The following is a 23,213-nucleotide window of genomic DNA, read 5'->3' as shown; positions in this document are numbered from 1 at the left end:
AAACGGATCAATGCGGCTACTCCGTTTAACGGGTTTGTTTTCGAGCTCTTTTCTCTCTGCATTGAATCACTCCCCTTGGACAAAATACTGGATATGACGCTCGGCTTCGTCAAGCTCTGTGGGGTCTATGATGCTACCATCGGCATTACGTTAAGATTCGTGAGAAGGTAACAAGCGGAGTGCGTACGCTGTTATCCGTAGCAACTTCTGATAAGAATTGTACTTATCGAAGGGAATTAGTTGCGGGGGTGGTTCCTTATTTGACTTGGTTATGGATGAGGCCAATGATGTATTGGTTTCGTCAGTTTCCTTAGTTACTATACCAAGTCTGATGTTTTTAACTACTTCGATGCTTGGTTCGAACGGGAATTCCTTTGTTCTTAAGAAGTCTGGACCTCTCACCCAGCTACTTGATTGCAAAACATCAGCGGACATACCACGAGTGCCAGCATCTGCCGGATTATCACTTGCGGCAACGTGGTTACATTCGTCAACGCTAGTGTGTTCTAAAATATCGCATACACGGTTTGCAATAAATATTGGTTGCTTGCTTGTGGAGTGGAGCCACTGTAAGACAGTCGTGCTATCGGTCCACATAAAAACTTTGTTAACATGCACAGTAAGGGCTCGACAGAACTCTTGCTTCAACCGAGATGCCAGTAGAGCGGCTTGCAGCTCTAGCTTTGGAATTGTCATCACCTTCATAGGTGCTACACGAGCTTTACCCAGGACAAATGCAAGCTCTGTTTTTGGCCCACTAGAAGTTTTTACTTGAGCTCGGAGAAATGCAACAGCGCTGAAGACCTCTTGAGAACTATCGCCAAACATGTGTAGTTCAAGGAGTTCAAAGATTCCGGAAAAGTAGCTCCTTGGTATAGTGATTTCGGCAAGCTTGGGTAGTTCTACACTCCATTCGATGAACCTTTCAACAATGTCTTTTGGTAATTCTTCATCCCAGTGCTGCCCGCTGACACGCCAGATGTCCTTTAGTAACAATTGGGCAGTAACAATAAATGGTGCTACTAGGCCGATGGGATCGAGTACATTAGACACTAGGCTTAATACCAAGCGTTGTGTTAAAGACATGGTTACTGTACTGGAGGTACCCCGACTCACAACTGGAGTATCATTGTTGTGATCCCATTTCAACCCGAGCACGTGCCAAGAATCCTCCTTAGACGAGGCAATTACTTTTGGTTCGATGGACTGAGGTGATCCATCAATTTGGTCAGCCAGATTGGGTGCATTGCTTACAAACTTAGTAAACTTGAACCCACCGAAAATGGAGAAAATGCACCAATTCCTTCGATCTTTTGAGAGGCCTCTCAGGCGATTCCACTGAATCCAAGTAATCGTCCATGTAGAAGTTTTCTAGGGCGGCTTTGGTTGCTTCCAGGTACTGAGTGACATTGTCTTGGGCCGTGCGTTGCAATGCATAGCTAGCGCATGTGGGCGAGTCTTTGGCGCCGAATACATGGCGCGTGTATTGATACACTACAACATTTGTTGTGGGGTCCTCCCGCCACAAAAAACGCAATGATGGCTGGTCACAGTCCGGGACACCCACTTGGAGGAACATTCCCTCAACTTCTGCGGACACGGCAAATTGATGTTGACGGAACCTAAGTAATACATGGATTAGGTTTTGGAGCAGGTCGGCGCCAGTGAGCAAAGATTTATTCAAAGAAGTACCGTGGAACATTGCTGCACCATTTAATACCCTACGCACTTCCCGGTTTGTTCGGGTTGATTACGGGACGATGTGTTAGGTACCACTCTTTATCCAACCACTGCTCCACCTCATGAGCATTGGGGACTGTAATTAAGTAACCTTTTTCCAAGTCTTAACGGATGGTACTAGCATAATTGTCGTTCAAGGTTGGTGTCTCTCGAGAGCCGCTTTTCGAGAGGCTTGAGCTGTACCAGTGACGAAAAGTAGTTATTCGGGAGCTGGATGTTGTCATCAGCCCATAACATGCCGACATCGTATCTTTGGCCGTTATGAAAATTGGTTGTTTCAAGTATTTCCTGCGCGCGAGCATCCGCTGCGGATCGTGGGTCAACCTGCTTGAACGCGCCGTACGATTCCATATCATACCGAGATTTAACCTGACAAGCTAAATCAAATTCCTGTTCAATATTTGCTTTGAAACACGTCGAGACTAAATTTGAACTTGACGGGAGTGGGCCACTTAAAATCCAACCTATGGACAAGCGGACAGCGAGCAGTGAGCACTTTTCGTCGGCTGAAAAATATTCTAACGCGCGGATGGCATGGTAGACATCCTGTCCAGGTATCATCTCAATTTCCATAGCTATATCTTACTGGATCTAGGACTGCCAGATGTGGGTAAGTTTCTTGCATGGACTTGACGTCAATGATGTCGGAACCTACGTTTAATGTTTCCCTCACGTAGGGACGCACAGTGAATATTTCGAAGTCTTGATCTTTATGAGGTGTCACAGTCAATTGAACACCCTTTGTGTCTAAGAGTTCTTCCTTGTTTATACCCTTGGCGGTCAGTTTTAATGCGGTACCTTACAAACCGAGTCTAGCAGCGAGACTATCGGACACCCAAGAGTTACTGCAAGCGGTATCGCTTAAAACCAACGCCGTAGTACTAGTACAAGACGAATTAGTAAGTTTCAGTTCAGTGACCTGAAGGAGGCCTTTGAAATCCATCACGGAAGACATAGTGGTTGTTTTGCTTGGTTGCTGTTGACCGGTTGATGGCCCGCTACTACCTGCGTTCGCTTCGAAGTATTGATGCTGTTGTTTGTTGAGGGTTTAGCTAGAAAAACCCTTTCAGCTCCGTGAAGTAAGGTGTTATGAGAGCTGTTGCCACCATCTTTCCTACACTTACGCGGACATGGGCATTGCCTAAACAAGTGTTTATGACGCAAACAAGAGAAACAGAGCTTTGCCTCGGCCACGACCTTGGCTCTCTGCGTGGGGGTCTTTTCCTTAAAGACACGGCCTTCCCACAACCGGTGGCTGCCTTTGCATACAATGCAACTAGAGATTGATGTTAACGGAGATCTCTGTTGTTGTTTAAGGTTACTCTTGTGTTGCGTATTTGCAGCAAATGCCTTCGAGGCAACTGTTGATCTTGTTACTGAGTTGTTGGTATCCTCATTCCTTGCTTTAGTTGCGGTATTCTTCATTAAATCGTGCGCTTCGGCCTTCTCTCTCAACCAATCGTTGAAATCATGAAGAGTAGGTTTCACCCAATGCTCTTTGACCGTGTAGAGTAACCATGACTCCTTCATATCGGGTGGTAGTTTCTGTACGGCAGTGTTGAGAAGCGCAGCACTCTTTAAATCCGAATCGTATGAGAGCGATTTAAATACCCCGAAAAGACTTGAAATGCACCCCGAGTAGTTAATGATGTTATCGCTATTGTGCATCTTCAATGGTGGAAAGCTGTTGAGTTTATCCAAATGGGCACTTACGACCGCCTGTGGTTGGCCAAATTTATGCTCTAAGGTCCTCAGTGCGTCTTTGTACATTGCGCCGCAGTAGGCGAACTCAGCTATAGCTGTCTTAGCTTTACCTGTTACGAGGGTCTTAAGGTATGTCAATTTTACATCATCAGTGAAGGACTGAGAGTCAATTGCGCTTTTAAATTGACCATACCATTCGTGCCACTGTAGGGATCCCCATTGTATTGAGACAACTTCCATTCGGGAAGCGGATCATTCCTCTTGCTAGGTAAGGCGTCAGTGAATGCCTTAATCAAGCTTGCATTTTCAGATGCTGGCGCTGGAGGCGTGGGATGCGGTGGGCCACCCCAGCACAATGGTTGTCCGAGCAGTATGCCCGTATGTTGGAAGTGTAACCGGCGTGACAAAAGGTAGAGCGATGTTAGTAGTTGTACTAAAGTTGTTAACAGGGATGCTACAGTTTGCTGCGTGGTTGCTATTAAGGTTTTGTTGTGCATTCAATTGCATGATGGGATGGCTGATGGCGGGGTTAACTGTGCTTGGGGGTAGGTTCGGTTGAACGTTGTTGAAGGCAGTTGCATTATTTTTCGCCTGGTTTACGTTTGGGGAGTATTCTGAGGAAAACACAAATTTAAATCTGGGTTAGGGTTAAGGGGAAGTTTGGGTGCGATAGGACTTGGTACCAGGCGGGCTTGAGGTGAATGTACAATGTTTTGTTGTGGAATGTTGGGGACTGGTAAGTAGGTTGCTATGCTCGCTGGAATGGGCGACGGAATCACGGGAGGCTGGGGAATAAATAATCGTTGAGGCGGGATTACGAGTGCCGGGTTCACGAGTGGGTTTAGAGGTGGAGGGACATTGTGCGGGTAATGGGCAATAGGGACTTGTGTTTGGTGTGGCATGTTACTTTGAGATGGATTCAGTAGTTGCTGAACATGAGGCGTCGACATATGTAATTGATCAGGCACACTGGAGCTTTTCGGACCGAAGAACTGATTTACCTGTGGGTTTGTTGAAAAATCAGGTACAAAAATGGAGTTCGTTGGTGCCATAACGGGTGTCAGTGGCCGGGGAGGTTGCATAGGTGGCTGAAGTGGTGGGAGTGCGACAATTTGTATGTCGACTGGTACTTGGTTCACTGGGTTCACCTTACCACCTCCTGAGGAACTGTGTGCCTGCTCGACTCTTTAATCACTGAGTGATTGCTGCAGTTGAGCCTGGAGATATTCCCGATACAAAGCTTCCTGCGGGGCAACAGAAAATGCAACTCCTGGCCGTGTGTACTGAGAAAGCATTTCAAGATGATTTAAGTTCTCGGCAACATTACTTGTGTTTTCTGGAGGATTACTAGGGGCAGTAACTTTAACAGGAGGGTCAGCGGTTGCTGAACTAGGACGAGAAAACCTAACTCACTTGAATTACCTGTTGAAAACAAATTTACCCAATCCTGAACAAGTCCCTGACTTCTATCTGATCCCCCTATCTTTAAGCAAATTCAGTTCACTTGAGTGGTGACTAAAAAATAAATGATTATCCATTAATTCAGCCTCATCTAATTTAGCTGCGGCAACACGCTGGTGGTGGTCTTCCTCCAATTCTTGAAGTGCCATCTGCTCCTTTTCTATTTCAAGTTCTTTTTTCCTCATGGCAATTTCGTGTTTTTGTTTAGCGAGGAGCATCGCAGCTTGTTCTTGTTTCTCGGCCTCTTTGCGTTTTAGTTTTGCCATGCGAAAGTTATGTTTACGCTGGCTAGACATTGATGATGTTGTTCGGAGTGAACTTCTCCTAGACTGCCCTTGAGGATTAACGACCTCACATACGGTGTCTCGGTCAGCAACTGTGTCAATATAGCTTCTAGCCGCGAGCAAAAATTTGTCATTGTTCTTAGTTACATCATCCAACCATTGCTCAAGGACAGGGTAAATTGAATCTGGGTTCTCCGTTTTACTGGCCAAGTCAAATAGTTCCTCATTTTTCTGCAACAGTTTACTGAAAACGTCCTTCAACTTAAAAACCAACCCTTCAACCTAAACCCTCCTGTCTTGACGATCTATGAAATCTGTGATGTCCTTATGGATGTTAAGTAACTCAGATTCTAGATTAGATCTTGCATTAAAGAATTTTTTCAATTTCTCTTGCTGTTCGGCCATGATTTTGAAATGGCTAATTTATCAATGTAGAGCAACTTTTAACCAAACACATGGTATGAGGGTTATACCGAACCCAAATGACGACGACATGATAATCAAGACGTCGACGAGCAGGAAAAAGGTTACCGAGTAACGAATTACTCGGCGAAAGGCGAGTAACAAAGGGGAGAGGGCGTCTAACGTGCTTCTAAGCAACTTGAGACTAAACAGGAAGACAGGCAACCGGCGAAAGAGGACCGGTTGGACGATGCACGACGAAACGGAAACGAAATGGACGGGCGGGAAGGACGGGCGAACGTCTCGCAACGCAACAGGAAACGGAACGGAAATGCCGAAAACGGGGGGAAGGAAACGGGCAATGCAACGGACGGGACGGAAACGCTGAACGAGCGACGCACGATGAAATGGGAAACAAGACGGACGGAACGGAAATGTCGTGCGACGGGCTCTCGACGCGGCGGAAAAAGGGACGGTTAGAACGGAAGCGTTGAGCAAGTAGCGCGCAACGAAACGGAAAGACGGAAAGGAACGGGCGGGAGACGATTAAGCAACGAGCGGGGAGGTCGGGAAGTATTATGCTAGCAGATCACAGCAACAAACTCAACCAAACAAACTAGCCGTAACTCCAGAACAAACTTAAGTCACACCCTAGGAAGGAGGAGAGATGCTACTGCAAGAGACAAACTAGCACAAGTCTTTATGGGGCTTAATATATACAAATAACAAACTAATTTACGGGAAAACAGTAGTATACTAAAACGATGAAAGGAGCAAGAAATTTACCAGCCGTAACTCCAGAATAAACTTAAGTCACACCCTAGCAATACTCAAACCTAAACAACCGATCATCATACCAACAATATTAAACAATTTGCAGCAAAATTAAAATAATATGCAGCGTTTTTGTAGTCTATGAAAGCTGGAAAAGTGAAGGAACAATCTAGCCATAACTCCAGAATAAACTTAAGTCACACCCTAGAAGTCAAAAGACCAAATGAACTAACAATCATACAGTTACACGCAAACATACAGCAGCAAAAATCAATATACCACAACAGGGGTGCTAGTAAATTAATAAGTTGGAAAAGTCCGGGAACCAACTAGCCGTAACTCTAGAACAAACTTAAGTGACACCATAGAAAGCAACAAGACCGAACCAACCAACCAGCATACTAGCTTAAACAACATACTGCAACAAAACAGACATACTTCATCGCATATGACAAGGTACTACATCGAAATCCGGAAAAGTAGACGAAAAAAACGAAAAGCAAAGTTTTGGGAGAGCAACGCTATTAAAAACAAAACGGAGCATGGACAATCGACGAGTGAAAGGACAAAATGAACGCGTACGAAACGTTAAACGAGCGACGAAACAAATTCTGGGAATTCGATAATTTTTTTGTAGGCCGGAGGTTGTGAATTTTTTCACAGATTCTCTATGTGTATTGAGTTTCACTCAATTGACGAGCCTTCTAGTTGAAAAATTAAAATTTTGACAAATTTGTCAAAATTTTATGCTTTTGTCCAACTTTTTTCAAGTTTTGGTCAATTTTTTTTTGCAAATTTTTGATTTTGGAACGGTAATCGAGTAAACTGGACGCATTTAAGCTCGAAAATACGGTTTATCAATATTCGCAATTGATTTTCAAAATTTTTCAAAATTTTTCCGAATTGCATCAAAATTGACAAAAAAATTCAAAATTGAACAATTTGGCAGTATATTTTCCTATCTTTTTTCATAACTGAGTTCAATTTTTGTTAAACAAACCATAGAAGACCATTTTTCTGAATTTCCTTAGTTTCCCCAAAAATCTGAAAATCTTTTTTCCAGAAAAATTGTGGGGATTAATGATGACCGGTTACGATTATTTTTCACAGTAATTGTTTTATATTAGTACCCCATAAAATATAAAAAGTCAGGGGATGGTTTCTCCAGACTTGCCGCCTAAACTGGGTAACATTCATAAATATCACGCAAAATTAATAGTTATCTCTTACAGTTTTTATAGCTTTTTTCACTTGACGGTCCAGTGGTCCTCTTGTAGCTTTTTTTGTTTACATCCACAGTGGGTGCCAGCGGCTTTTTTCTGTCGTCTGTATTTCAAAGTCTCGTCTTTCCCGTCAAGTGTTGAGGGGTCAATGCTCGAAGTATTGATGCTTCCCAAATTGTGCTCGGAATCGCTTCCATCTTTTGGCCAAAAATGGGACACAGTCGTTGTCGTTTCCCTGTATTCATCCAGACAGCGGGTGGTTAATAGCATTCCAAACCATAAACAACACTTGTTCGAATTGGAAACAGGAATGGGAAACTTTGTAAACATCTAGGAAAAATAAACGTAATAGAAACTAAACACACTGCTCATAATGTTGCTCGCGAACGTGCAGAAGGAGTAGTAATTAAAGTTCTTATCCAGCGCCATTCGGTTTCTTGTATTCTGATTGTTAATGCAACGCATCATCATTTAAACAGATAAACCTATTTAATAAATTTATCACAACAATTAGGCTAAACGTCTATTTGCGCTTAGGGCGCGGTACTAAATGTAAAGGCGATAAAACCACTCTTTCGGGAAGAATTATATTCAATCTTTCATTTCGACATTCAATTTATGTAAAGCAACACTTAAGACAACGTATAGGCATTGTTATATAAAGCAACGTATAAGCTCATCGATGATAGCAACGAGTGGTGTTTTAGACGGCAATATTTGATGCTCTTTTGGCCGGTATTTTGTCTGATAACGAATCAGTTCAATGCCAGTCACCATTTTGTACCAATGAATCCAAACACCCGAAAATTATTGAGTGGAATCATGTCTTATTTGATAGGTCTTATGATCAGATTTACTTGAAATTATGTTATTCGCCTTTTTTCCGAGCTTTGTACGTTAATTGGAACGATTTGTATGCCTATTTAAATACCCCATTCCGATTGGCTGATATATTTCTCGATTGACTTACTTATTTACTCTGTAACAACAATCCCCATCTAAATTATACAACTGGAAAGCCAGTTTTCAAAAAATGAGTCGCCCTATGTATTGCAGTCTTTTTGAAAATTTTTTCAAGAGCATCAGGAGCAGTTAAAAAACGTTTTCAACTTTTCGAAACTAACATTAGTCACAAAGTCGCCATACAGCAATCAGAACTATAGCGCCGTCAATGTTACACGCCATCTAAGTAACAGCTATCACCATTACTATCCTTATTAGAGATTGTATTTAATCAATGTATTCTAAACAGCAAATCATACAAGCCAAAAATTGTGAGAAAAAACAAGTTTTTTGCTTTAAAGAAGATTATAGTGTGTAGTTACATTTTCTGATTACTTTGATTTGAACTCTTTTCTTGTTTTGGCCATGTTTCGAATCGGCCATGTTTCTAATCGCCGTGTTTGTTGCTTTAACCCCTTCATTGGTTTTCATCAAGGTTATGGTAGCTAATGACGGTTGCCCTTAGCGCTTGTTTGGCATGCAGTTAACTTTTGTGATTTTTGTTTGCAAAATTTTCAAATTAGTTTCCTTTAAATTTTTTCCGGTTTTTTTTTGTTAAAGAACACTTCAATCCCAAATTCGTTCAGATTTAAAAATTGACTATCATTGTTTTTTCCATTTACGTGGGTTACGTTTTAGGACTTGTCATGTTTTTTTGCCTTATGATATTTTTTGTTTGTTCATTTTTTCCTACTTCTTTCTCGATTAAATTGTGCTCGTGAAGGGGATCCACACACTAAATAAAGTTAAGGTATCACTACCTTAAAAAACATCCCAACTCACCTTAACTGTTAAGGTAAATTTGCCTCTCCTTAACTCACCTTAACTACCCTAACTTTACCAGAACTTCACCTGAAAAGTTAAGGCCTCACTACCTTAACTAAATAAAGTTAAGGTAATTTTACCTTAACCGAGTTAACGTAAATTTTTACCTTAACTCGAGTTAAGGTAAAAATTAGGTAAACTTTACCTTAACTTTACTTTATCAACGGTTTACCTTAACTCCGTTAAGGTAAAAAATACCTTAATTTCATTTAGTGTGCAGTTTTTGATTTTGCTTTTTTTGGAATTTAAAGTGAATTGAGGACCTTTCACTGCAATTGAAGTTTATTTGGGCTGCTTTTAAAAGCATATTTTATCGGTTAGAAAGACTCTTCGAAATCAAACGGACAAACCACAGTAAACAACGAAAATGACACACTCTGAGAGTTATAACAAAAGAAAAACAGATTTTTGTCTGTTAGGCATGTTAGGTGTTGTTTTCATTGATTTTTTGGAACTAACAGCCTACAAAAAATTAATGCAATTTCTTTAAAACAATTACCAAAAAGATAAGTAGTTGCAACCTTGCAATAATTATTAAATACAGAAATGAAAACCATAGTTATCTTTCCTATCAGAAAATTTTATTGTAAAAATGTTCATTAGAACAAACGAACAAATAAAATGGAAAATCAATAAAACGACGCTAGAAACTGAAACAATGACTAAAGATAGGGAATTGCAGAAAAGAGTTTCTTGGCGATTGTGTCACAATGCTAGGAAAGTAGCAAAAACTTTTAGCTGCAAAGTTTTGAAACTTAACGATTGTTTTCTTAAAACCAAAAAAATCACATATAAAGAACTGGGAAAATAAATTGAACAGAAATATAAATTTTTTCGTTAATTTTTTGGTGATCAGAGAACATATTGTATTGTTCGAATACCTAGTCCTAAGAAACCACTTAGCTTGTCTATAATTCGGGACAGAACGCCAAATGGCGAGTCTGAACTCCTAATACCATGAGGTGCAACGAACTTTTGACGTGTTCTCGCGGTGAGAAGTCACGTCTATACTTCTGTAAACGGACTTTGCGATGCGGGATCCACGATTGAACTGGAGTTATTGTTTTTTTTACTTGACAACGCAGAGCAAAATGACCGACATGGATTGAAAGACTGATTCAGATTAGCAGAATTAAAATTATAATTTAGTCCGCATTGAAAAATCAATTTGATGAATGACGAGACAATTTTTGAGCAAAGCGGGAAGTTAGTAAAGTATGTTAAGTATTTTGTTCTTCACGGGTTTTAAATTCGGATTGCTATTCTTAATAGTAACTGGAAATTTTCCCGATTTTTATCTGCAAAATTGAGTGGTTTGCTTTCTCTCTAAAATGTGGATACAGCTGCCAAAAGCTCATAGATTTCTCCCGAATTCTATTTGGAACGCTTTATGTCCGCTTTTATTCTAAATAAATTTAGTTGCACTACCTTTTCCGATTGTGGGTTGGTAAGGCATGCATTTATTGATCGAATAAAATGAGATTCGCTATCCGTTCCATGTTCCTTCCGTTCACTTGCGTCTCTCGTTGAGCAAGTCATACCACGTTCCAATTCTAGCTCACTTCAATATCCCAATTGCTGTGACTTTTGGTTAGTAATGCATCATGTAGCACAGTTTCTTTATTCTTCTAATAAATTCTACTAATAATTATTTTTTCTCATATGAACGATTGGCTGACTTTGGGACGGTGAATATAGTGCTTAACGGAGTGCTTGGTTTCGTGCAAAATGGCTTCGAAGGTCGAAATTTTTACTTTTAATTGCATATGCGTAGTTGGTATAAAACAGTTTTAAAAGCAGCTTTCATGTTTAGCAAACTTGTAGTTGACTTTTTTCTTTTTCAAATGCAAGGCGACGTTCTACATATTCGTACTGCGAAATGTAGTGACTATCTACTACTGTCACCCTTACTATTCTCTTATTGAAGTATCCAAAAATTTCTGCTATTGAAAAGTGCACTAAGCAGTTGAATTTATGCATCAGTAATCATTTTGATGTTCTTTTTCTGACCGAGGCCTGGTTTGACGATTCTATAGATGAAAGATTTTGATACCTGTTCAACTGTTTTGTTGTTTGTTTTGGAATGGACAGATTTTGCAACATCGGTGGTGGTGTTGCTATTCTTACTTCAGTTAATTTACGATATGATATCTATCCCTTTTTATCACCCTTTGGATGTAATTTTTCTTTGGCCGTTGCGCTAATTGTGCCTAACGGACATATTTATCTAATTATTTATTTATTTTATTTAATTATTTATTTTATTCCGTACCACAATGTAGCTGAATATCTTCAATGATCAGGGAGCAAGTCTTAGCTGCAGTTCAGACCAAAAGCTAATTCATTATTTACTTGGTGATTTCAGCATGCACGGTTTTGATTGGGAGAAAATGACCGGTACTAATTGTCGTGAGCACGGTTTCGTTGAAATATAGACCGACTATAATTTGATGCCGCTACTTATGTCTGCTACGCATGGTAAGGGTAATATTCTGGATACCTTTTTATTAAGTGCCTATGAGTATCAGACCCACCTTGCATCTGTTCTAAAAGATTGCTTAATTAGTGAACATCATCCTATTCTTACACATCTACATAATTATGAGACCGTTTGCCCTTTTAGTGAGAAAAATTTTCTTTGAACGACTTTAATAGTTCATCTGCCTTTGTATCCGAGTGGCAGTTTTTCGCATTTTCTTGTTACTCTTCGATTGATGATGTATCTCTATTCTAAGGTTTTTTCGCTTGAACAAATTCCGGTTCTTTTCAAGCGTGTAACTTCAAAATATCTATCTCTTCCTCATTTCTATTCTTCACATAGTGTTGACTCTTTTATAATTCAAGGGACTGCTTATCGGTGATGTGTTGAAAATCCTACACCAAGCAACCTGCAACATTTGAGGCCTCTGACCCAGCTCTCATGCTTCTCACTTCTGTTTCTTATTTGTCGAATTCGCAAAAAAGCAAATGTTTTTGTTACATTTTTTCGTATAATTTCTCTAAATGAGGAGCTCTACAAGTCTTGCCCGTTATTTTTGACTCCGCGTGTTTTGTAAATGAAAGATTTCCAAGCCTCTATTACTTCAATTAAAATGGGAGGCCTCATATCTAGTACAAACACAGCGAGGTATAAGTCAAACAGCAGTTCACCTGGACAACTGCTAAGCAACTCTCCTGCTATTTTTGGGTCCATCATCGTTCATTTTCAATTCAATTTTACTTACTCTTCAAATTCCTTTTCAATGGAAAACTGTTTTTGTTCATTCTTTTCATAAAGGGGACAATAAACGTAGAATTGAGAATTATCATCCATTTGGTTTGTTACCGAAGATATCCTTTATTTCGAGAAGCTACTATTTGAGTTTATTCATCAAAATGTGAGAGACCTTCCTCATCTCAAACAGTTTGGTTTTCAATCCAGAAAAAAACTCGATCACTCACCTGATAGATTATATGGACACTATTCGCAAAAATTTAAGAGCACTTTTTTATACCGTCTTTCTGGATTACCAGAAAGAGTTTGACAAAATTCTTTATCTTATTCTTATTCACAATCTGGGAAATTGTGGTTTTAGTGACTCGTTTTATCCCTATTTACTTCTTACCTAATTGATCGTTATCAAAAAATAAGTCATCTATTTTTTCCCGTCAGAGCTCTTACTAGTTCTCCGTAGAGTTCCTCAGTATTTTGTGCTCGGTCCACTTTTATTTCTAATTTCTATAAACGATTTACCGATCATTTGTTAAACTGTAATCTTTAACTTTTTGAGGATGATCTAAAAATGCTATTTGAGTCCTTAAGTTTTAGTAAAGATCTAACTCGACTGCAAAAGATCTAACTCGAATATTGTTTGATACTTAAAAGTCTGAAAACGAAGGCTCTTGTGTTTACTTGTTCTATTTAAGCAAATTTGTTTTTCTGTGGTAATGCCATTGGAGCCTTTGACTCGTATAAGGACCTTGGAGTAACGATTGACAGGAAATTCAAAAGGGTTAAACATGCTGATGCCAAGCTGCTGTCTTCTAGACCAGGATTTTATTGTCCTAACAGTTGTACAGTTGTATTCCATTCAATGCTGACCGCAATGTCAAATAGATTTCGTATCGTTATGTTTAATCGATCTTGTTTTATGAAAGTCAAGGATGGCACGCTGATAACTCCTTGATGATGAGGCTCGACATAGTTCGAGCGCGTTAATTCGGATGGATTTTGGCAACAGATTTTGTATGTCGCGGTATTCTGGTGGAAAAGTTTTTACCCATTTGTTTTCAGCTGCATCTAATGGACCTCACCTTTTTTATTGCTCTGAAAAAAGTTTTGTAGCAATTATATTAGTTCTGTTGGTCTTTTTTGTGCAATTTTGTTCCTAATCAATTTTTGGTCTGGCGCAATTGATTTTTGGTCCTCAAAAATGAGATGAGCAGGTAACGCCCAGCGAGCATTAAGTGCTGTTAGATTGTTTCAACTCACTAGTTTTCAAGTATGCTATTCACTAATTCTGCTTTGGAGACTTTTGCTTATGGTGCGAAGGATTATTCTTAGAGACTGACACCCGCCCGCCCCCCCAAACTGTTGCCCCCCACACTGATGCCCCCCACACTAATGCCCCCCGGCAAATCAGCCCCCCGGTGCAGCCCCCCACTGCGCTCACTTACGCCCCCTCAATTAAGCTAATGCTAGCTTCACAACCGTGCCTAGCCACTGACGGAGCCAACCCCTGGCCGGTCGTCTGAGAGCATTTCGCCCCCACTTTAGTCGGTTATGTTTTATCAAACTTCTCAAGGGAAATTTTGATGCTGATGTTTGAAGTATATTAAAATAACCTCTAAAATAGCTATTATTTGTTGTACCTCAAACATCCTTCTTCAACGTAAACATCTCACTAGAAATAACTACAATACTAACTTTGAGAGTTTCTTTCAGTGACATGGATTCATAGACTTTTTTAAATCTCCATCTATTTCTGTCAGTCGTTGGTAACATATCCGTAAGCTCGTATCATTTTGTACATGCTTTTTCTCTCAATAGGTCTCCTCCATTTACTGTAAGGATGCCAGAGTAACAGGGAGGAGGCTGTGAGAAAAAGTGGCTCCAGCCCTTTTTCCTCTGCTCAAGCTATTTGATGACTGGCCCTATTGCTGACTGCGCTGTCGGCTCTGTTGATAAATAGAAAAGCTTTTTGAACCATTGAAAAGACATGGTCCTGCTTTCAGTTATCATCTTACCAAATGCCAAATCATTTTTAAGGATCATCTTTTTGAAAAAGCACAGCAATTTTTGTTAACGGCAAAGTGGATATATTTGAGGGTTGTAGAGTACTTGGTAGTGTAATAGGCTCTGATAACGAAGAAAAAAAATTGTTGAGGGATCTTTAAAACAGCAGAAATTACTGTTAAAAAACTGACCACTCATGCCAATGCTTCTCCTCAAAATGTAAATAAATCGTTCACTTCGCCGGTTTAGCATAAGTTGGCCTTCTAAGCATGTACAGCAACCAATACTGAAGAACTTTTAAAGGAATGTGAGATAATGATCAACAATGAGCTATAAAAAAATATATTAAAGAATCCCGTGTACAATCAAATATACAGGAACGTCTCGTTGCCGATAAGGTAGGGCGGCCTGAACATCCTTAAACCAGAAGGCCGCTTTAGGGAATATAATTATTCAGCTCAACTGTCAATATCTTATCCCTATCTTTGCCGGAAGCCAAACTGAAGCAATAACAAGTCATACAAATAATAAAAAAGGAGAAAGAAATTGCTATCAAAAAAAGACCGAAATTAAGCGAGAATTAATTAGGAACGAGATTCGCTCACTTGACTTAGCTATTGAAAAGGGAGCATCAAGCTGATTAATCGCTCTGCCATTGCAGGGATATAACTTTGACCTAACAAAAATTGAGTTTCGTGATGGCATTGCCCTTCGCTATTGCTGGGACCCAGTGAAGATGCCTTCACTATGAGCATGCAATGAAAACTCCACTGTTGCACATGCCATCCACTGTCAGAAAGGAGGATACACGCACATGAGACATAATGAACTCCGCGATTCCATTGCGAAGTTGTTAAGTGATGTCTGTCATGATGTCGAGATCGAACCTCTCATCTTCAGCCGTTGCCAGGGGAAACCTTTGCCCTTAAATCAACAACAACTGATGATGATGCAAGATTAGATATTTGGAGATTAGGTATTTAGAAAAAAACCCGATCACTCACCTGATAGATTATATGGACACTATTCGCAAAAATTTAGGAGCACTTTTTTATACCGTCTTTCTGGATTACCAGAAAGAGTTTGACAAAGTTCTTTATCTTATTCTTATTCACAATCTGGGAAATTGTGGTTTTAGTGACTCGTTTGATCCCTATTTACTTCTTACCTAATTGATCGTTATCAAAAAATAAGTCATCTATTTTTTTCCGTCAGAGCTCTTACTAGTTCTCCGTAGAGTTCCTCAGTATTTTGTGCTCGGTCCACTTTTATTTCTAATTTCTATAAACGATTTCCTGATCATTTTTTAAACTGTAATCTTTAACTTTTTGAGGATGATCTAAAAATGCTATTTGAGTCCTTAAGTTTTAGTAAAGACCTAACTCGACTGCAAAAGATCTAACTCGAATATTGTTTGATACTTAAAAGTCTGAAAACGAAGGCTCTTGTGTTTACTTTTTCTATTTAACCAAATTTGTTTTTCTGTGGTAATGCCATTGGAGCCTTTGACTCGTATAAGGACCTTGGAGTAACGACTGACAGGAAATTCAAAAGGATTAAACATGATGCCAAGCTGCTGTCTTCTAGACCAGGATTTCATTGTCCTAACAGTTGTACAGTTGTATTCCATTCAATGCTGACCGCAATGTCAAGTAGATTTCATATCGTTATGTTTAATTGAACCTATTTTATGAAAGTCAAGGATGGCACGCTGATAACTCCTTGATGATGAGGCTCGAAATAGTTCGAGCGCGTTAATTCGGATGGATTTTGGCAACAGATTTTGTATGTCATGGTATTCTGATGGAAAAGTTTTTACCCATTTGTTTTCAGCTGCATCTAATGGACCTCACCTTTTTTATTGCTCTGAAAAAAGTTTTGTAGCAATTATTAGTTCTGTTGGTCTTTTTTGTGCAATTTTGTTCCTAATCAATTTTTGGTCTGGCGCAATTGATTTTTCGTCCTCAAAAATGAGATGAGCAAGTAACGCCCAGCGAGCATTAAGTGCTGTTAGATTGTTTCAACTCACTAGTTTTCAAGTATGCTATTCACTAATTCTGCTTTGGAGACTTTTACTTATGGTGCGAAGGATTATTCTTAGAGACTGACACCCGCCCGCCCCCCCAAACTGTTGCCCCCCACACTGATGCCCCCCACACTAATGGCCCCGGCAAATCAGCCCCCCGGTGCAGCCCCCCACTGCGCTCACTTACGCCCCCTCAATTAAGCTAATGCTAGCTTCACAACCGTGCCTAGCCACTGACGGAGCCAACCCCTGGCCGGTCTCTGAGAGCATTTCGCCCCCACTTTAGTCGGTTATGTTTTATCAAACTTCTCAAGGGAAATTTTGATGCTGATGTTTGAAGTATATTAAAATAACCTCCAAAAAAGCTATTATTTGTTGTACTTCAAACATCCTTTTTCAACGTAAACATCTCACTAGAAATAACTACAATACTAACTTTGAGAGTTTTTTTCAGTGACATGGATTCATAGACTTTTTTAAATCTCCATCTATATCTGTCAGTCGTCAGTAACATTTCCGTAAGCTCGTATCATTTTGTACATGCTTTTTCTCTCAATGGATCTCCTCCATTTACTGTAAGGATGCCAGAGTAACAGGGAGGAGGCTGTGAGAAAAAGTGGCTCCAGGCCTTTTTCCTCTGCTCAAGCTATTTGATGACTGGCCCTATTGTTGACTGGGCTGTCAACTCTATTGATAAATTTAAAAGCTTTTTGAACCATTGAAAAGACATGGTCCTGCTTTCGGTTATCATCTTACCAAATGCCAAATCATTTTTAAGGATCATCTTTTTGAAAAAGCACAGCAATTTTTGTTAACGGCAAAGTGGTTATATTTGAGGGTTGTAGAGTACTTGGTAGTGTAATAGGCTCTGATAACGAAGAAAAAAAATGTGTTGAGGGATCTTCAAAAGAGCAGAAATTACAATTAAAAAGCTGATCACTCATGCCAATGCTTCACCTCAAAATGTAAATAAATCGTTCACTTCACCGGTTTAGCATAATTTGGCATTCTAAGCATGTACAGCAACCAATACTGAAGAAATTTTAAAGGAATGTGAGATATTGATCAACAATGAGCTATAAAATAATATATTAAAGAATCCGGTGTACAATCAAAAATACAGGAACATCTCGTTGCCGATAAGGTAGGGCGGCTTGAACATACTTAAACCAGAAGGCCGCTTTAGGGAATATAAACATTCAGCTCAACTGTCAGTATCTTATCCCTATCTTTGCCGGAAGCCAAACTGAAGCAGTAACAAGTCATACAAGAAATAATAAAGGAGAAAGAAATTGCTATCAAAAAAAGACCGAAATTAAGCGAGAATTAATTAGGAACGAGATTCGCTCACTTGACTTAGCTATTGAAAAGGGAGCATCAAGCTGATTAATCGCTCTGCCATTGCAGGGATATAACTTTGACCTAACAAAAATTGAGTTTCGTGATGGCATTGCCCTTCGCTATTGCTGGTATAGCAGCCGCCCGTGCGCAATATGTATATTCTTTTGTAGTTGAGCGTTGTACTTGTTTAAAATACAAGGATTGAAGTTTAATTAATAAGTAGATAAAAGCAGAAGAGAATTGTTTCATATAAATGAAGATCTAATTGAGTGATTAACTCTGAAGGTAGGTTTATTATTCAATGAGTGAGTTTTATCCTCAGTTTTGCCCGTACCCAATATCGGTTCTATCACCGTGGTAAATTAACCAAGTAAATACTGATATGTCACAATTGTTAGTATTGCTCGAAGCCCGAGCTTTGTCTATTTCAATATGTCGACACCTATCAAGATTGTGTCAGTCATTAATCAAGTAATAAATTAAAATTTAAACTAAATCTTTGACCTTGAAACCCAAAGTTTTTAGTACACCCCTTTTTTTACATACGTGTGACACTCACACTGCCCTCCTCTCAATAAGAATAGAGTGTGCCACTCACTCACATAAAATCAAACAAATTTTACAGCTCTCGATACATAAGCGTTTTAAAATACAAAAAGTTTGTACTTTTCATATAAAAAGTTTAGGTATCAGTTTTCGTCATTCATGAGTTTCTCTGCCTCGTCCAGCCCAAAATTGTTGTACGCTTCTCGCGCCCCATCGTTCATCAGTATTTGGTATGCTCGATTAATGGTCTTGAAAAACTCCTCATCTCCACCAGCATCAGGGTGAGTCAACAAGCTCATTTTGTGGTAGTGTTTTTTGATCTGATCTTTTGAAGCAGAACTTTTTACCAACAAAATCTCGTACAATGTCGCAGGCCGATTCAGTACATTTTTATTTCAAATCTCGAATAAACACTTCTCTGTGGCCTTCGTTTTGGCTCTCTCGTTCTTCAAAGAATGCTTTTGTCTATCAATTATAGTGTCTTTCCTTCGGCACTCACTCGCCAAGTACTGGTTATAGTTTTGCAACTGCTGAAGCTCTGACCTCAATTGGTCATTCTCTTTCTTCATTTTCTCCAGGGCTTCGCTCTTTTTATCAGTATTGACTTTTAGATCGGCCAACTCCTGCTTAAGTAAGTCGATTGACTGCTCTTGTTCGGCATCTCTAGCTGCCGCCGCCTTTAGGTTATCTCTTAGCGCCCCACACTCGGCGCTCAGTTTTCCCAATGCTTCTCTTGTTGCCTCTTTGGCTTTGTCGCAATGTCTGTCTAGTTTTTGTTGAAGCTCGACAAGATCTTTTTGGAGTAAAGAGTTTGTACTCTTCAATTTCTCTAACTGCGCGCACTGGCTTTGCAGTTCCACTTCAGTCTGCAGAGCTCGGGACCGAATATTGGCGGGTGCCAGAAGTTCTAGTGTAGACACCTTCCGTGTCCGTGACAGACAAGATTCCATTCGGTACACTCCCGGGGAAATCTCCGAAATAACGTTCCACAACTCTGGCATATAGTACACATATTCACCAATTTGTGGGGTCTCACTGCCTGCTATGTTTAATAAAAAACCATTTTTGCTTCTAAAGTTTCTCAATATTTTCAGTCTTGATCTCAAGACTTCTCCCTTATTTTTAATTGTCTTGACCTCAAGACAACTCTTTTTCATTTTTTTTGGTCTTGAACTCAAGACAACTAATTTTAATTTTTTTTTTGGTCTTGAACTCAAAACAAGTCATTTTCATTTTTTTCCCGTCCTGAACTCAAGACAAGTCATTTTCATTCTTTTTTTTGGGTCTTGAACTCAAGACAACCCATTTTCATTTTTTTTTACACAACCGACTCTTTCAAGGACTCCTTCTCTTCAATCATTTTCTTTTGTTCTCGACGCTCATTAATTAATTGGAGAAGTTGATTATACATACGTGTTCCCGTTACAGGGTCGAGATTCCGCAACAGTTGTTGCCAGGAGGCTCCATTAAATACTAATCCTAAATAGATGAACAATTTAGGAAAATTTTTCACAACTTGGAATATGAGGTAGACTGTTATGACTGACACAGCAATATCCTTAGCTTTTAACCAAACGTATAAGCTTTCACTTTTTAAGTTACGAAAAATTGTTATTTCATTTGTTAGAAAAAATTGTTTTTGGAACTGAGCGTTCCAATGAATAAAATTTTCATGACTGTATTTTCCATCCGAATCTCGGAATGCTTCCCGACTGATAATTCTTTTACTATTATGGCGAATTGTTCGAGCAATTTGACTCTGTTTTACGTCTGATATGGAGAAAAGGCTGCGATGCAGGTTTTCATCACTTACGTTTAAGTTATTATTCATCGACCACTGATATATCTCACGATTGAATTTCTTCAGCGTTTCTCCATATTGTTGAAAACTGCCGTCTTCTAATTTCACAACATTTGGGTACAGCGGGTTGCATGCAGCGATTGTATAATTATGATACAAAATTTTTGTAATAGGGTCCATATATCTAATAGAAGAAAAATTCTGACCCTCTACTAACACAGGAACTTCTTCTGAGCAAAAAGGAATTTTAGTTATTGTTGCTACCATCTTTGCACATTTATGAACATATAACACAGATCCTGCTCTTTCGACGTGAGTTCCTTTCTCGAAGAGCGTTACCGATGGACTAACAATGTTTTTTGATATTTCAATCATAGTTTGAATTTTTAGTCGTTGAATTTCGCATTGGAGTGTTCTAATTTTCACCAAAAAAAATTCTCTCTCCTTGAGAAGCTCGAAATTCAAGGTGTCAACAACGCTTGAAAGAAACATTTCCATGGTTATTTTAAGATTACCAGTTTTCAGTTCTGAACTTTCCTCGGAGTAAAAAACACCTGGAACTCCGGTTGTTTTCACCTGCTTTCCACACAAACTAATTGCTTTTTCCTCTAAGATTTCTAATGCAAAACCTTCAAATTTGTTTTTGTGTAATATTTTTCCGCTGATAAAAGTGGTCTTGTTGTTACCAAAAATTTTTACAGGGTCCTCCTTATTAAAGTGTTTGATCGTTTGACATGTTTGCTCACCTCGATTTTCAAAAAAATAGTTTACTAAATCGTCTTCAAAATATGTGGTTTTGATAAAAACAGTTTTCGAGAAACCTAGGGGATCCTTAAAGCTTAAGAGGTTTCTTTGTATCAGCTTTCCCCAAATTGTTCCGATGTAAAGTTTTGCATTGATCATCACATTTCCAATAAGTTTTACTTCTGTAGGTGAAACCCACTCTACAGGCTCAGCATACATAGCACCTTCACGATTATTTTTTTTCATGAAGCTCTGGCTATGCTCCTCGGCATACGTAGTTAAACTTGCTCGTTGTAAAATCTTTTCCGTTACTGAATTGTTGACTTTAAAGGTTTTATCTCCAAAACCTGGTAAAGCAAAGTTGCCTACAGGTTCCTTCGTTTAATGGATATATGGATTTTAAGAGTCTTGAGTTTTTGGTAATAAAGACAACATCGTCATATACATTGCTCTTTTTAGGTGCAGACACAGTATATGCCGCTTCATACATGCAAAATCTTATTTTTATCTCGGGATGAACCTCAGCATATATCAAACTACCTTCTTCTATTGTTTTCGTTACTCGAATTTTGTTATCACAGTTTGTACTGTAATCCAAAGAATATATTTTTGTTGATACGATATTGTCAAAATCATAGCCGTATAATTTAATACAAAGTGAAGGAAAAGCAAAAACGGCTAGCAATGCCAGATACAAACATAGTGATATTCCATCACACGATGCTCCAGACGAACTCGTCTTTCTTTTCGATTCCATTATTTCTTTCTGGATTTTCCTGAAACAAAAACATCATCAGTTTCCTGGCTGCTAAAGTACTCCTCATCTTGCTCAGTAAAGTAATTTTTTAATCTCTCAGGCACCGATTTTAATCGACTGCTAGACCTTGTAGCCATTTTTGGTGCCCTGGCATTACTATTAATCTTTTCTTCAGTACTTTTTGTTTTACTACTAGATTCCTGTTGCTTTTTTTCTGGTTTTGGAAATTTTGTTTCTGCTGATTTTTTTTCAGTGTACTCGGTAGCTTTTGATGAAGTTGCACCTCCACCCTCGGGAACATTTTGTGCCTTCTCTTGCCCTTTAGAGGTTTCTTGCTCTGATTATTTAGCTTCATTCTCAGGCGTTTCATTTGTAACATTTAGTGAATTGCTAGCATCCTCAGCTTCGGATTGATTTTCTGTAATTAGATTGCTTTCACTGTCTGTTGATGATTCTATTTCAATTATATCGCCATCGTCTGAGCTGTTCAAATTGCTATTCTTTTGCTCCTTACTGGTTGTTTTTCGTTTCGCCTGAGGCAAAGGCGTGAATGGTTTTTCTCGTGTTTTATATTTTTTCAGTCGGTCATAATGGACCTTGATAGCTTTCCTCATCTTTTTATCTTCTACCTTGAAATTCAAATCGTTTATAATTTCAACAATTATGTATGGTCCTCTATAGAAAGAAGTAAATTTTCTTGTTTCTCCTTTTTTAACCGTTGGGTTGAAAACTAACACTTCTTCGCGAATTTTATAGCACGGCCCATACTTACTGCGATCATAATACGACTTCTGGCGTTCTTGTTCGACATCCATATACTCTCGCATCAACTGGTGTGTTTCCTGTAGTTTCTGTTTCATCGTGAAAACATAGTCACTTGGTGTTGCATATATTGTGGTCTGTGGTGTGCTATAGATGCAGTCTATAGGTAGCGACAGTGGAAAACCCAGTACCACAAACGCTGGGCTGTATCTTGTTACACTATGAATTGATGATCGATATGCCATCATCGCTAAAGGTAGAAAATTAGTCCACTCGTGTTGGTATTGTCCTATATATTTGGAGAGGCATTCTTCTATTGTTCGATTTGTTCGTTCAATCATCGCGTTCCCTTGTGGGTGGTAGGCGTTCCCTTGTGGGTGGTAGGATGTGGCTGATGTCCTCTGAATTCCTAGTTCACTGAAAAGACTACGAAACAATTTAGACATGAAGTTTGACCCTTGGTCACTGTGTAGATTGACTGGACAGCCGAATCTTACTATCCAGTGTTCAACAAACGCTTTTGCCACAGTTTTTGCCTCTTGATTGGGTAACGCTACAGCTTCATACCACTTAGTGAATTGATCACCGATAAGCAAAATGTACTTG

Source organism: Convolutriloba macropyga, chromosome 11 (assembly GCF_964194025.1).
Source record: "Convolutriloba macropyga chromosome 11, txConMacr16.3, whole genome shotgun sequence".
Lineage (NCBI taxonomy): Eukaryota > Metazoa > Xenacoelomorpha > Acoela > Convolutidae > Convolutriloba > Convolutriloba macropyga.
This window is presented reverse-complemented; position numbering follows the sequence as displayed.